The sequence below is a fragment of the Mus caroli genome, unplaced genomic scaffold (assembly GCF_978045245.1).
Source record: "Mus caroli unplaced genomic scaffold, Mus_caroli_1 scaffold_12, whole genome shotgun sequence".
NCBI lineage: Eukaryota > Metazoa > Chordata > Mammalia > Rodentia > Muridae > Mus > Mus caroli.
The window spans coordinates 69,329,132-69,345,346 of record NW_028227267.1 but is presented as its reverse complement, the minus strand read 5'-3'; the positions used below and the strand labels follow the sequence as shown (position 1 = coordinate 69,345,346).

Below are 16,215 nucleotides of genomic sequence, written 5' to 3'. Positions count from 1 at the left end.
GATGCTTGTGTGAGGTAGTTCATTTTAGAGGTTTCTGTAGCTGTACCTTCAAGCTTATTGAAGGTATTTTTCTTCTGAAGTATTTAATCTGCTCTTAATTTTATATGCATACTAGACACTATATTTTTAACTCTAGAAATTTTTATTTAGATTCCTTTTATATCCCTTTAACAGATTTATGCTCCTTTGCCTTCTTGGACACATGGAGCATAGGTATTTATAACTTTTTAAACATCTATCTGCTTACTCTAATGTCTATTCTTCTTAGATGTGTTCCTATTGACTGATACTCTCCTTTCTAACAGCCACTTGGTTTTTTTTTTGCCTCTTGGTGATTTGGTTTTTGTTTTGTTTTTCCAGACAGGGTCTCTCTGTGTAGCCCTGGCTGTCCTGGAACTCACTCTGTAGACCAGACTGGCCTCAAATTCAGAGATCCATCTGCCTCTGCCTCCCGAGTGCTAGCATTAAAGGCGTGCACCACCACTGCCTGGCAGTGATATTTTACTAGACAAATATTGTAAATTTTGCCTTACTGGTTCCTGGATATTTTCATATTCTTTTTTATTTTTTTTATTTTTTTTGGTTTTTCGAGGCAGGGTTTCTCTGTGTAGCCTTGGCTGTCCTGGAACTCACTTTGTAGACCAGGCTGGCCTCGAACTCAGAAATCCGCCTGCCTCTGCCTCCCGAGTGCTGGGATTAAAGGCGTGCGCCACCACGCCCGGCCTATTTTCATATTCTTAATAATTTTTCTTGAGTTGTGCTTTGGGACACATTTAAATTGTAAGTAACTTAATTGTTTTGTACTCTTTCTCCTCCCTCCAGCTTTTTCTTTTTCTTTTCTTCTTCTTTTTTCTTTTTTGTTTCTTTCTTTCTGATTCCAGGAACTTTTTCTAATTTCTCCCACTATCCAAGAGGTGATCTTGTAAGTACTTTACCTGCTGCTGCCTGTAGATGGATCATAAGCTCGTCTACTGTGGCAGGTAGGAAGCAGTTTGGACTCCAGCAGTGCCTCTGCTCCCCAGGGCTTCTTCCTCTTTAGTCCTGGGGAGTTATCTCATGGGTGTGGACTGCTGTGCCCCAGCTGAAGTGGGTCTCCACAGATCTGCTCAGCTCTGTTGTGTGAATCCTGTCCCCTCAAGTGTTGTTGACTTGTGTTTGTTGGGAGCCAGTGGGTTTCCATTCCCATCTTTGTCGGTGTTTCGGCTAGAATACTTTCCCTGCATTGGGCTGCAGCATGCTGTCTCACTGTGCACCTGGGCCTCTCGTGGGCCTTTGTCCTGCTGCTCACCATTTGAGAACAGTTTTATTTATTTATTTATTTATTTATTTATTTCAGTTTTGTAGTGTTTAAAACCATAAAATCTGGTTCTTGTTCTCCAGCAGGGCTGTCAGTTTCTAAGTGAAAGGCTTCATGATTGGTGAGATCTATATAACTATGATGTCGAAGTCCCTGAGGACTATTTAGGACAGTGTTTCTGTGGGTGCTGTCCTGGAGTACAGCTGACTCTGTGGAGACACCGAAGTGCTAGTAGTTTATTATTTCCTCTTAATACTCTCTAGAAAACGAGAAAGTTGTTTCTGTAAATACTGTCAGGCTGTAAATTTACTGTCTGTAAATTCTGTAAATACTGTCCAATACTCATTGGATTCCATTCAGTCACAAACACAAGGACGTTTGCTTATGCAGGTAATTTGATTACTATGCTCTTATACATTAGTTTTGATCACTATACTCTTACATATAAAGGTTAAACATTTTTCTTGTCAGTTCTTTCCCCAGATATTACATGAAGCACAGTATTATACACCAGTACTATGGTAGTAAGTGACTCAGTCTGTTTGAGTCCTGATTTGGTAGCAAACTCATAAACAGATTTTTGAGATGTTTTGGTATCTTTTGAAAAGTCAGTGTTGACAGGAAGTGAACACAAAAGGGAGAAAAGCCTGTGGCTCTGTAAAAGCCAAGAAAGGAGCCAAAGAAAGAGCCTGTATTGTCTGGTTCTGTGGTGAATCATTAACCTCTGGTGCACTGGCACAAAGGTTGTGGGCCTGCCTGCCTGTGGTATTGGCTGGGAAACAATACGCTGGCTTTTCTTTTTTTAAGTTACAGTTTACAAAGAATTGTGCCTTACAGGAAAACAATTGAATTGTGAGATAATGATTACTTGGCTTAGTAACTTTTAAAACTGTGGGTTAGGACAGTGACACAGCGCAGGCCATGTTGACAGTTACACAAGAACCAGGGGACTGGAATGTGATTTTTTTCTACCATGTGATTTTTTTTTCTTAAAATCAATTCTTTCTGAAAACATATCTTACCATGATCCATTTTCTCTTTAATATCACACCTTTATTTTCACTATTATGGTCTTGGGTAACTGGGGAGACTTGACTTCACAGTCAAAGTGAAAAATATTTTATTTTGTTCAGAATACATTGTCAATACTGGCTGAAATAGGGCTCAGGGATATTTTAGGTTGTGTGTCTCTGACAAAAAGAATTGCTTCATAGTTTCTAAATTATTTAAGAAAAGTCCTTTTTTTTTTTCCAAGACAATACCGGGCTCTCATTTTCCTCTTCTTCTTTACTTCCTTCCTTTCTCCTTCTTTCTGCATATCAGCCATTTGGAAAGAACTGCAAGTGCCCAAGTGAAAGAAACAAAACTTGAGAAATAGCCCCAAGCCTCCAAGGATCTTGTGATCAAGTAGAGAAGTGAATTACAGTGCTGTGCTGAGCTATGGCAAAAAAAAAAAAAAAAAAAAAAAAAAAGGAAGGAAGGAAAGAGGGAGGGAAGGAAGGAAGACTGACCAGCAAGAGTCAAACTAGTGAGCACACATGGATGAGAGACGGCTTACAACAGATTTGGGAATGTGCAGTGATCAAGGATATGAAGGTGGCCCTAACAGTTACCTAAAACCCAGCATTCAAAAGCTGCAGCAGCAGTTTGTCTTTTGAGTTCTAGGCAGGCCTAGGTTACAGAAGGAGACCCTGTATTAACAAACTAATGCACAAAGCAGCCCCTCTCCAAACTGCTCCTGAGGAAGATCAAAAGCCAGCCCTGAGTAACAAGGAGGCATTTTATACAAGGGAAGACAGCAGATAACTTTCTGCAGTAGCTTTGTGTGCTTGTGGGGTGGGAGGGTTCTTGAAACAGTCTGTGCTTCCTTCTTCTCTCACAAAGCCTGCTTTAGTGCTTTTGCTCTCACGCTGACGATGCCATTGCAGACATGATTATGTTAGTGCACTGAAGGACTCATTCACTAAAGATTGCTACAGGCTTTTGTGTTTGCTTTTTTTAGTTGTATTTGATTATATGTGTGAGTATTTTGCTTATGTGTGTATATATACCACTTGTGTGCCTCATGCCTGTAGAGATCAAAAGAAAACATCAAATCCTCTGGAACTGGAGTTAATGGTTCATAGGTGCTAGGAACTGAACTGGGTTTTCTATAAGAACATCCAGTGCTCTAACCATTAACCCATCTCTCCAGCCCCAAATGTTAACTTTTTAAACCAGTAGTTGTCCTACTTTTCTCACTTATTCTCAGTGAGCTTATTTCTCAGTGTTTTGGAATCTTACTGTTGCTTGAATCTTGGGAGTCAAAACCTATGCTCTGGAATCTTAAACAAGCTCCCTGTCTCCTGCAAGGGCACCTGTCTCCAATAAACAAGAAATAAGTAATAGTAAAATACAGAGAAAGATAAAATTACTCTCTGTGGTTCATTGGCAAGAGGAACAAATGGAAGTCACATCCATCTGTGGACTCCTGAAATGAGGTCTGAGAGGCATGTGTAACTTGGTCGTCTTTTTCAAGGTGTGGTCCCAGTAGTCAACTTGGCTCTATTCTCTGGTTTCAGAACTATGTGGAAATACAGTTCCTCCTCTTGCTGCCTTTCCCTTCCTTTAGCATGGAATTCCTAAGAAAATTTTAATTTGAGATTCATTGTTTCATTAGTTTGATAGTCAGAGAAAGACATGAGTGTCTGTCTTTAGAATATCTCTTTTGCCAAGACAGTTATATCACCAACCTATAAGAAGCTGCCTTTACAGCTGGGTATAGTGATACATATCTAGGGAGACAGGGGCAGGAGGGTCTTTTTGAGTTTAAGGGCTCCCTGGTCTACATAGTGAATTCTAGGGCAGACAGCTATATAGTGAGACCTCCATCCCTTAAAAAAAAAAAAAAGAAAGAAAGAAAGACAGAAAATGTAAAAAGAAGTTGCCTTTAGCTTGCTCTTCTGAATCACTAATTAAATCACTAATGTACATGTCCTTCATACCCTAAGGCTCGAAGCATAACTGTGTGATAGCATATTCTTCCATGGTAAGGGCTATTTTCTCAGTAGAGCATTTCACACTTTAATGTACACAGGAATCATCGAGAGATCTTTGAAAATGCACATTCTTCTCAGGGGTGTCTGGGTGGCAGAGTCTTTTTAAAATATACTTTTTATTGAGGGCTTTTTACAGTGTATTTTTATCATATTTTACTTCTCCTCCCAACATACTCCTGCTGTTCATTCTTAGATCATTCTGGTTTTTTTGAGAGAGGGTTTCTCTTTGTAGCCCTGGCTGTCCCGGAATTGAATCTGTAGACCAGACTAGCCTCATACTCAGAGATCTGCTTGCCTCTGCCTCCCAAGTGCTGGGATTAAAGCTACCACCACAACTGCCAGGCCTGCCCGCGCTCGCTCGCTCGCTCGCTCCCTCCCTCCCTCCCTCCCTCCCTCCCTTCCTTCCTTCCTTCCTTCCTCTCTTCTCTTCCTCCCCCCCTCTTTCTCTCTCTTTATCTTTCTTTCTTTTTGTAAATCTTTTAAAAACATACTTTTTATTAATTGAGAGTGTTTTTACAATGTATTTTTATCATACTTTACTTCCATTCCTACCCCACTTCTCCCAGATCTACTAGATCTACTCTCCACCTCTTTGCTCTTTCCAAAATTGTCTTCCTACTTATCCTGATCCTCTAAAATAACCTGTTGAGTCTATTTTTTGCTGCCCATATACTCCTGGGTATGGAACCATCCACTGGGCCATGAACAGCCTATCAGAGGCTAAATCCCTGAAGATAGTAGATGCTCCTTTCCCCAGGAGCCATCAACTGTCACTAGCTCCTTAGGGACTCATGAGCCCTTTTTCACTCTAGAGTAGCAAGATACTTGATGACTGATTTTAGATGAACTTATATTCTTAAAGGGCTTTTAAGTAAAATTCTCTATTGGTTGTTTAAAGACAAAGAAAAATGTACTCATGACTCTAGTTTTCAAATGAAGAAAGACATTTAATATTAGTGAGAAGAATCAGATGTTTTTATTAATCACCTCAGTGTTCTATCTGTTGAGGTATGGGAATTGCCGCACAAACCACTCCGACACAGACCTCAGTCAAACAGGGCTGGTTTATTGAATGCACACCCCAAGACTGATCAATCAGGGACAAAGTCTAGACCAGGGAGCTGAACTGCAGTGACAAGGCAGAATCCTATGGAGCTTGAAAGCCTGAAATCCACAAATGTCTGTGTCAGGTTATTCCACCAATCAGGATTTAGAGACAGGGAATTTCCTTAGATACATGTCTTTGTTGTAAATTATCCTGTTCTCATTGGTTGGAGTATGAAACTGTGGTGGGGGACTTGGCTTGTCTAACACTCATGTCTTAACTTGCCAACTGGGATGTGTATGTCTCTCTCACATAGGTTGTCAGTTCTCAAGGGGGTCTTGGGAACTTAAACTAACTCAACCCCCTACTCAAAATGGAAGTTTTAGTCCAAATGGCTTCTTATATAGGTGCAGATGTCTCTTATATAGGGGTCCATCCCAGGGCAGCTTATAAAAGCAAGACACCATAAGAGCTCACACACAAATGCAGGAAGTACTACTGGGTGGGTGGTTCAGATCCAAGCTTATTGTGGCTAACTAGACAAAGCAGTTCTAATTGACTTCTATTGTGATTGGTTCCCAAGAACACCAAAGCACAGAACAAAACAGAATATACAATCAACTCCGGCATGAGAAAGTTTCCTAGTAATAGCACATGAGGAAGTTACCTTATAACATTAGTAACAGTACAAAATGTCTGGCTAGATAGGCAACAGTTACCTAGGACAGTTACCGTTGGACAATGTTTGCCTAATGTAACTGTCATATGAATCCTGAGTTGATGGGAAGTCGTCTTACCATTCTCTAAATGTGGGACTAGTTCAAGAAGAGTCTACTGCCCAGGCCACCCTGTTGGCATTTGAAACCAGATTTGTTTGTTTCCAGATCCCATGATGATTTCCAGTGAAGTGCTCTGCTGCTCTACCAGGTCATTTCTGTTAAGTTGGTCACAGTATTTTTATTGCCATGATGATATCTATTTAGACACATGATGTGACAAAGCACAGTATACCTACTAAAACCAAAGAGAGTACTAGGGAGAATTCATATATATAGATATGCAGAAGAAATACAAATAAAATTGAGGATAGTAGCATACTGAATAATTTCTTATCTAAATAATTATTCATTGAGATGTAAATATTCAGGCACTTAAAAAGAACTAAAACAGAAGCTCAATTTAATAATTGTCTTCATAATTGCATAAGGTCAATAAAGAAATCAGTGTGTTTATATTTCACTCACACACACACACACACACACACACACACACACTCCAAACAGAAAACCTGAAGGAGAGAAGATACGTGTAAATCAGTAGAAGGCTTCTTACAAGTGCTGTGAAAAGCCTCAAGCCCCTGCGGAAGACCTGACTATGGTTTTGAACATAAAACCTTCTCCACATCTAACTGTTGCTTACGTGATTTCTAATACTTAATCCTAAGCCTATCCTTTTCTCCATGTGTTTGTTTCCTTTAACTTTAAGTCACTAGCACTGAGAAATTGGTGGGGTTCACTGTGGAGAAATCTCTGTAATCCATCTTGTCCCTTCCCCACCACACCATTCAAACAATATACATTACCCATCCTTTTACTTTGTGCATTGGCTCAAAATGCTAAACAAATTAAATTTTATTTTTAAAAAAATCCAAGGCAGGGTGTGGTAGCCCTCAGAAGGCAGGGACAGGCAAAATTTAAGAGTTCAAGACCAGCCTGGTCACCATAGCGAGTTTCAAGCCAACTAAAATTACATAGTGAGATCCTGTCTTAAAAACTAAACATCAGTCAGCTGATCAGTCAATCTAGCTTTTTAAGAATAATTTTAACAACGTGTAGAAACTTGGTTAGTGAAGCAGTGCTCGTTCCTTTGGAATCTTCCTGATTATCATATATAGACCAGCATCAAAATGACTCCCACTTCTGCATGAAATGTTTGGTGTAGGAGCAATAAGAGGGAATGTGTGTAAGCACTGTAAAAAGGTTCTTACTGTGTAAAGTTATTTACTTCTTGCAGCTGTATTGAAATAGAATCCCATTTTTGTAGGTGAAAAAAACCAAGGCACAGAGTAATCCGGAAACACCCCTGAGGCTCTGGCTGCAGTTTGTCCCCAACTTCTGTGCTGTCTTTTCCATGTGACTAGTTAGATGGTTGTAATTTGGGTCCATGCAGTGGGTTTGCCTCTTAGTCTGTTGCTGTGCTGTCCCCAGCACAGGCACGTGGGCTATGGTTGCTGGATCTCATTTACTCCTCATGGAAGCCTCGAAGAATAACACTGCTGTTGCTAGGCTATACATAAAGAGACCTGAGATTCAGACGTTGTCAGATATCATGCCTTTGTATATTTCTAAGTAAATTATGACTCACTATATTGAATTTTCTGCCCTAAAAGTGGAGACACACTAAGCTGCAGGAGCTGTTATGAGGGACAATAATCATTTATGCAAAGGATACTGAGAAACATCACACTTAATTGTGATTTCCCTTGCTTTGTTCTCTTTCCTCACCTATACAATGATTTCTTAAGACCAGAGAACTGAGGGCACAGTAGTTTGGGATTGTTCATCCTGGCTCACTCCCCTTTTTGAGAACTTTTCCCTTTGCCTCCTCTGCCCTGTGACTTTCTCCAAGTAGTAAATATTCAGGAGGGTAAAGGTCTTTGAGCCCCACTTTGTTGGATGTGACCACTCTTGGCTGCTAAGTGGCAGTTGGAGTTTATTATATTGCTTTGCTTATGATTCATGTTAGAAATTACCCCATGGCAATGCTAGTTCACCATTCAAGTACAGACAGGACAAGAGACAGCAACTGTAGAAAGGCCAAGAAGTATCTTCTGTCCTTTACCTGTGGAATGGAAGTACACCAGCTCTAACTTAGAAGATGAACGGGGATCGTTGAAGTAAGAGAATACAGTCCTGACATCTCCAGTTTCAGCTTGTGATTTCCTAACTAGTATAGTGAAGATAGAGTTCTAGATGTTCAAGAAGAAGAGAAATGAATGAACTGTTCATCTTAACTGGGTAGCATCAGGATTTGTCTAGGTCTTTCCAGCAGAGTTAGACAACCCTGAGTGAAGGGCATAGGGCGGTTGTTCTTAAGCCATCTGAAGCTCCTGACTGCATTTTGTAAAACAGCACAGCTTTTCTCTTTCCTAAGCATTGATGCCCTGCTGTTCCCTCTGTGCCAGCACTGTAGAGTCACTTCAGCATGTGTATTTATAGCCCTGTCATGTGTGCTCTTTAAACTTACTTTATTGGCTTTTAATATTTTATAATTTTGCTCAAGATCACCAAATATCAAAAGTTGTTAGTTTGTTTTTGATTTTCGTCTTTTCCTGTGTTGCTATAAGTGATATATTTAAAACATATGGGTCAGAGATACAGGCCAATGGGTAAAGGTACTTATCTCCAAGCCTGACAGCTTGAGTTCAGTCCCCAGTACTTCTAACTTCTATAAGTGTATGCTGGTGTCTGCTTGCTCTCCCTACTTCCCAACACAATAAAACAAATAAACCTAATTTTAAAAGTTTATTTTTTAAAGCAACATTAATGAAATGTAGAACAGAAATTTTATTTCTAACTCTTCTGGGTTTTTAAGAATTATTATTGCTAGCCAGGTGTGGTGGTGCACGCCTTTAATCCCAGCACTCGGGAGGCAGAGGCAGTCGGATTTCTGAGTTGGAGGCCAGCCTGCTCTACAGAGTGAGTTCAGGACAGCCAGGGCTACACAGAGAAACCCTGTCTCGAAAAAAAAAAAAAAAAGAATTATTATTGCTACATTTTAGGTGGCTTTTTTGTTATTTGTTTGTGTATTACCATTCACTAAAATATAACAGAGAAGCTAGACATGGTTGTGTATATCTGTAACCTAAGCACTTGGAAGGCAAAGACAGAAGGATAATGAATTCAAGACCAGCCTCTGCTATGTAGAACTCAAGGGCTGGATATGTAGTACAAGGTAGAAGGTAGCTTAACATGCCTAGTACCCCAGGTTCCTTTCTTTCAGAAAAAGGAAGACAAAAAACAAGAGAATTATATATAACAGAATTTCCCTTTAAGATTTTATTATGCTTTTTTATGATTTCTTTCAAAACCATCTAATAGATAATTGTTTTTAAGTCACTTTTATTTTTGGAATTAAAATGCTTTGTCATTTTTATCATTATGCTCATAGCATATCTTAGGATAATTTTTCTGGGATTTTTTTCCTTTTAGTACTAAGAAATACTAGTTTTTAAATTCATTGTTTTCATTTTGTTTTGTTTCTTTTCTGTAAACACTGAAATGAGAACAGCCGAGAGAGGATTAGGTATAGGAGTCACTGGATTCATTTGTTCCTTAGAATAGCTTTTACATTGTCTTTCCAGATGGGATATTTGTAGCGTTGTGCGTGTGAGACACCACCAGGCTCATTTGGCTTCATACATTTAACAGGTTAATCTGAAGCAAACTTTTCCACAGTTCAATTTAAATGGAAGGTGACCGATTCCATGTTCTTGGAAAAGGCTGAAGGTTGCTTTGACATGCAAATATGTTCTCTCTGCAACCTGCTTTTGTAACCTCTTCCTCCTCCTCTTCTACATCCTCCTCCTCTTGTTCCTTCCCTTCCTCTTCTCTTCCTTCTCCTCTTCCTTCTCCTCTGGCTCCTTCCTCTTTTTTTAAAACCAACATATTTTTTGTTGTTGTTGTTTTTCTCTTTAGTAGCTAAAATTTTACTGAACTGTGTGTTCTATCTCTTTACTCTGGAGACATCCTAAAGACCAGCACATAAAATATAGCCCAATTTTGAAACCAGTCGTTTTAGCCACCAGCAGAAATTTCATGACTGATATAAGTAATATAATTTTAGTGTTACTTAAGCAGCCATTTTTATTTAAATCAACTGCTTCTTCTGTTCATCAGGTAGTATAGCTAACCCCTGAGCAGTCTACAGTTTTGTCCGGAGTGAATATTTTATGCTGATATTACAAAAAAGTTTCTAAATTTCCTTCTTTTTGTTGTTTTGTTTTTTGTGGTTTTTTTTTTTTTTTTTTTTTTTTTTAGTTTTTTTTTTGTTTGTTTGTTTTGTTTTGTTGTTTTTTTGAGACAGGGTTTCTCTGTGCAATCCTGGCTATCCTGGAACTCACTGTAGACCAGGCTGGCCTCGAACTCAGAAATCCTCCTGCCTCTACCTCCCAAGTGCTGGGATTAAAGGCGTGCGCCACTACTGCCTGGCTCTAAATTTCAAAATACTACAAATATTACAAGTTGAAACTTGTGTCTTTATGTTCTTAAATGCGTGCTAATACTGACTGGTAAAATTAGCTGGAGAAGTAGCTCTTTTTAAAATATTATTTTGAAGATTATGTTGTTCAGAATGAAAAGATTTATGAAAGAAGCCTTTGTTGTTTTTCGCTGTAGTAAAGGTGTTTATTATTAGTGTGGCTTCCCATGTGTAACTTATACTGTACAGTGCCTTTCCTCTCTCTCCCATCTCCTCCAGTATCCTTCCCTCCCCTTTCTCTTGTTGTTTCTATCCAGCTAACCTTCTTTTATATACTTATTTCTTAAAATGATTTTTCTAGTTCAAACTAACAAACTTCTGAGCACAAACCTTTATTTCCTCTATCCTCAGGACATTGTAGAACAACAGAAATGTACTCTCACACAAGGACTCACATAGACGGGACAAACGCAGCAGAGCTGAGACTGTCAAGAGGAAAAGAACAAAGAAAGTAGAGGGATTAATTCATTTTATGAGGATAAAAACGAAATGAGGGTGTTTTGATGGGTGTAACAGAACAGATCATAATACAAAGAACACACACAGCAAAGTGCTTTCAGGGAGATGGGAGCTTCAACCTCGAAGCAAATACAGGAGTTGTCATTGCCAGAATTCTCTAGAGTACCAGCTGGTATGTATCAAAATTATCTGAGTCTTAGAAAAACACAGGTTACAGATTGTTAGGTACAACCCCAAAGTTTCTGGGTTGGAGTTCAAGAATTTGTGATTCTAACATGTTGGTAGATGGTGGTGGTGGTGGTCTGCAAACATGAAGTTCCTGGACCCTTGCCTCAGAGAGCCATGCCAGTCTGTCAGGAACTTGCAAGTGTGTCTGCTCCTCTGCGGGTAAATCAGAGGTATGCAGCTTGGATTGAAGCCTAGTATTAATTATTATGCAGTGCATAATCTATACACATATAAGTAGTTCTAGTCTAACTGTGGGAATTGTCCTCATAAACCCATTGCAAGCTGTGAATATCATAAGTCAAAAATGCCTTTGATGCCATTAACCCACAGAGTAACTTGTTTGGCCTGTCATGAAGTGGCTGCCAGGAAGCTTGTGACTCTGTTGCTGCCTTTACTGAAGAGATATCATGGAACATATTACTAACTGGGAAAAGATAATTCAGTTTGAAGTACAGTTTCCACATAATGTATATACTACTTTCATGCTGTATTAAAAAGTAAGTGAGCATCCTGTAAATCAGGGACCATCTATACATGCCTGACCAGCCAACCTTCAATTTTTTGATGGGTTCTTTTTTTGTTTTTTTGTTTTGTTTTGTTTTTTTTTTTTTCTGAGACAGGGTTTCTCTGTATAGCCCTGGCTGTCCTGGAACTCACTTTGTAGATCAGGCTGGCCTCGAACTCAGAAATTCGCCTGCCTCTGCCTCCCACGTGTTAGGCTTAAAGGCGTGCGCCACCGCTGCCCGGCTCAACCTTCAAATTTTGTATACACATAAACACCCAGGCATGCAGTTTCCTATTGATGTCAAATGGAGAATCTGAGCAGGAACAGCTACCTTGAGACTTCTGTAGCAGATCTGAGTGTGCTAGGAGTGCAGAGGTAAAATGCAATTTTCTTCCTGGGGAGAAAAATACAAGAAACTTCTGTGCTATTGGATTAGGTTACATTACTTCTTATCTCCGTATCAAGCGGTACTTGGTTCATTTTCTCTCTGTTCTTCTCTCCAAGAAAGATCAGTGTGTGTGTGTGTGTGAGGGGGGAATCAAGGAAAGAATATAATAATAATAAATAATAATAACGGAGGACATTTTCTGCATCTATTGATAACATAGAGGCTTCACTCAGAAAAGACCCACTTGGTATGCTAAGCATGATGAGTATACATTTGGTCATATCAGAGTTAAGGAGAATGTTAAAATTATTTATGGAGAATAAAATGCAGATCACCATTGCAGTTGTCATCCAGAATACTGAATATTTGACAGTCTCATATTCTTTATCTGTGTGTATGTACGTGTGTGTGTGTGTGTGTGTGTGTGTGAGAGAGAGAGAGAGAGAGAGAGAGAGAGAGAGAGAGAGAGAGAGAGAGAATGAGAATGAGAATGAGAATAGGGTAATTATTAGAACCAAATGAATTAATACTCAGTGTAGGTACTACTCAAACAAGTAGATAAGGGGAGGAGTTTTTCTGGAGTTAACTAACAATTTTTAAAATAATTGGCCTGTTGTGATAATTTTTCTTTTATTAAAAAAAAAAAGTTAGGGCCTGGAAAGAAGGCTCAGAGGTTAAGAGAACACACTGCTTTTCCAGAGAACCCAAGGTCAGTTCACAGTATCCATTGTGGGTGCTTAGAATCATCTGTAACTGCAGCTTTAGGGGAATCTAATCTATGCGCGTGCACACACACAGAGTTAATACTAAAAATCCATCTTTGAAAAATAGCAGATGAGTAAAAATGGTAAGATAAAATAAAAATTTGAGAGTTCATACTTGTATGAATATAAGTTGTCTCTAGAAAATACTGCTGATTGAACCATATTGTCAATCACCAAGTAATTGTCAATTCAAGTATGTTCTATACTCATACATTTCTTGATTATTCCCCTTGAATTTTGAACATTTCAGAAGTCATGTTACCAATGGGTAATTCAGTTTTCAGGCTAGTTCAAAAGAACTTTTTAAAAACAGGTTATTTTATGATTACTTTGAAATGTTGTCCTTGGGTAAGAACTTTTTATAACATGGTTTCCATTGAACAACTAAATTTATAGTGAAGAATAGTGGGTCTTATCTTCCTTTCATCTGGAGTTGGATGGCCTGTAAGTATTAAAGAAGTTTAGTTGCTGAGAAACTAGCAAAGATTCTTCTAGGCATTAATAATTTAATATGTGTCAAAAATAACGTTCATTAGGGTTCTACCACATATAACCAAATGCATTTTCTGTGGCTGTTTCATCCACAAATCAGTCTTTCTGCTTTGGAAGTATGAACTCTGCTTCATTTTCTGTTTTCTGTTTCCTGGCTGAGTGGCCAATTTCTTTAATGATCAGTACTTATAATTAGGATTCATACTTCACATTTATTGTTACTATTTCAAATGTAAATATTAAGCCTGTTCAGAACCTTGATAGTATCTTGATTTTTTTTAAATTTTTCTATGGAAAGACAATGAACAACATATATATTAAGTTTGGAGCCAGTTTTTAGGGTGCCATAAAGCTGTCTTCCATGACAATACTCTGATCTTCCTTTCTTTGAAGAAAGGCAATGTAAAAAGAAGGCTTCTATCATCTGTCCCTTTATGAAGATGTTGAAAACTGTTTGAGGAGGAGCAGGAATGGCAGGATTGATACTGTCATTTTAAAGTAATAAAAAGTTATAGTCTCAGTGTTTTCATGTATGTTTGTGAGTGAAGGGGAAATAGAAAACCCTAAAATACATAACTTACCTCACATTTTATCACTCAAAGAGGAAAATAACATAAAATTTGTTGTGATACTCTTTTTGTCTAGATAGGTAAGATTTACCCAGTATTTTAAATTTCTTTTTCGGTAGTGTTGGTATTAAACCCCGGGTCTTCACATATAGGTAAGCTCTGTACACCGGCTGTATCACCTGCCCATAATATTTGATCAAGATGAGAAAATTACAACTTTTTAATCTATTGTGACACTTTGTTAAGAATCTTATAAAAGTTGCCCAGTGGTGGTGCATACCTTTGATGCTAGCACCCAGGAGGCAGAGGCAGGTAGATCTCTTGAGTTCAAAGGGCAGCCTGATCTACAGAACAAGTTCCAGGGCAGCAAAGACTACATAAAGAAACCCTGTCTTGAAAAAACAAAAAAATTAAAGAATTTTACAAAACTTTTGACTCGTGTATGTTGTTCAGACAAGGGCAAAAAGATCTTCTCCACTGAGTCTAGTAGTGACAGTTATTTGATGACTGCCTTTCTAGGATTTTAAAGTAAGACACATGCCTTGAGATTCCTCCTTAGGGTTTTCACATGAACCCTGCACATAGAAAGTTCGGAGAAATGCAGAACTCCATGATCCTTTCCTCTTGATCAGTAGACTGCTCGCTGCTTTTCAACTCTACAGTGTATATCCAAGACTGCTACATGCATTTCATTCTTTTGGAGTGATATCAAGTACAGGAACCTATAGGGCAACTGAAGTAAACTTCAGTGTGTGTAACATATACATCTCTTAGGATATGCTTATTTTTCATTAGTTTGTTTTTGTTACAGGTTTATTTTCATTTAGCTTTACCTATAAAAAACCATGGGTATTTAAAGAAAACATCCATGTATGTGCTATTTATTACAAAGAGACTTATTTAAGATAGAAAATGATTATGCTTTGTCAAAAATCATTGCAGCCCAAACTCAGAAAAAAGTAAAATTTATGTATTATAAAATATATGTTCGCCAGGTGTGGTGGCGTATGCCTTTAATCCCAGCACTCGGGAGGCAGAGGCAGGTGGATTTCTGAATTTGAGGCCAGCCTGGTCTACAAAGTGAGTTCTGGGACAGCCAGGGCTACACAGAGAAACCCTGTCTTGAAAACAAACAACAAACAAACACACACTCTCTCTCTCTCCATATATATATATATATATATATATATATATATATATGTGTGTGTGTGTGTGTGTGTGTGTGTGTGTGTTCATGCTGTATTCAGACTTGAAAGATTAACTTGCTTTACCATACAGGCTAACTCTGAATTCAAATGTATATCATTTTTCTAAAATTAAAACTTTGCAAAATACCTTAAATTAGAAGAGGATATGTTGGAAAATGCAAGTTTTGATGTAGTTGGTATTTTTCTGTCTCAAAGCCATGCCTTTGTCTGTTTTGTATAATGAAAATATAATTGTGCTTAGTAGTTTGTTCTTCTAGATTTGTTGCTCTCTATGTAAAGAACTATGTCTTTACTTAATACGTTTAACATTTTAAAAGGTTTTTTTTTTTTCCACTTGAAATAACATTTTCAGTCCCTTTGTAGTTGATCTAAAGTGAGAGAGGAAAAGAAGTAAAAAAAAAAAAAATCTTCGCTATGTATCACATTCTAAAAACTCATGCATTTCACTGTCCTGGTAATTTCTAGACCAACATTATTGAAAATACAAAGTTTTTGTTGTACTTTCAAAATAATTTACCTAGCAAGATAACATTTTATTAGTTTCCTTATGTTAAGTTTTTATACTATATACCATTTTGAAATTGGGTGTTGCAGCCAGAATATAAATCAAAATAGTAATTTCAAAATATACTATAGTTAGATAACTTTTTTTTTTTTTAATGAATTGCCTAAAAAGATAAAATGTCATGCAGAAAACAGCAGTAGTCTCTTGGAGGAAATGCTCTAAAAATGTTTGACTATTTCAAACTGGTTTTCTTCATTGTTTACAGTTGAAGGTATGATAAGTACTTTTAATCTAAAATAAAATATAAGTGAAATCTACTTAGTAAACTATTCCTTAAACAACATCTGGGTTTAGTATAAAACCATTTAACAGATTTTTGATTAAATCATTTCATGATATACAAAATTTTAAACGTACAGATACCACATTATTTAAATCATAATTGCTTTTAGACCTTA

At 37.9% G+C, this 16,215-nt stretch overlaps 1 protein-coding gene across 2 annotated transcripts in view; it reads left to right on the top strand.

The window, feature by feature from the left end:
• Rb1 (RB transcriptional corepressor 1) overlaps nt 1-16,215 on the top strand; it is a 131,354-nt gene that overhangs the window by 70,298 nt on the left and 44,841 nt on the right. The window lies entirely within an intron of this gene.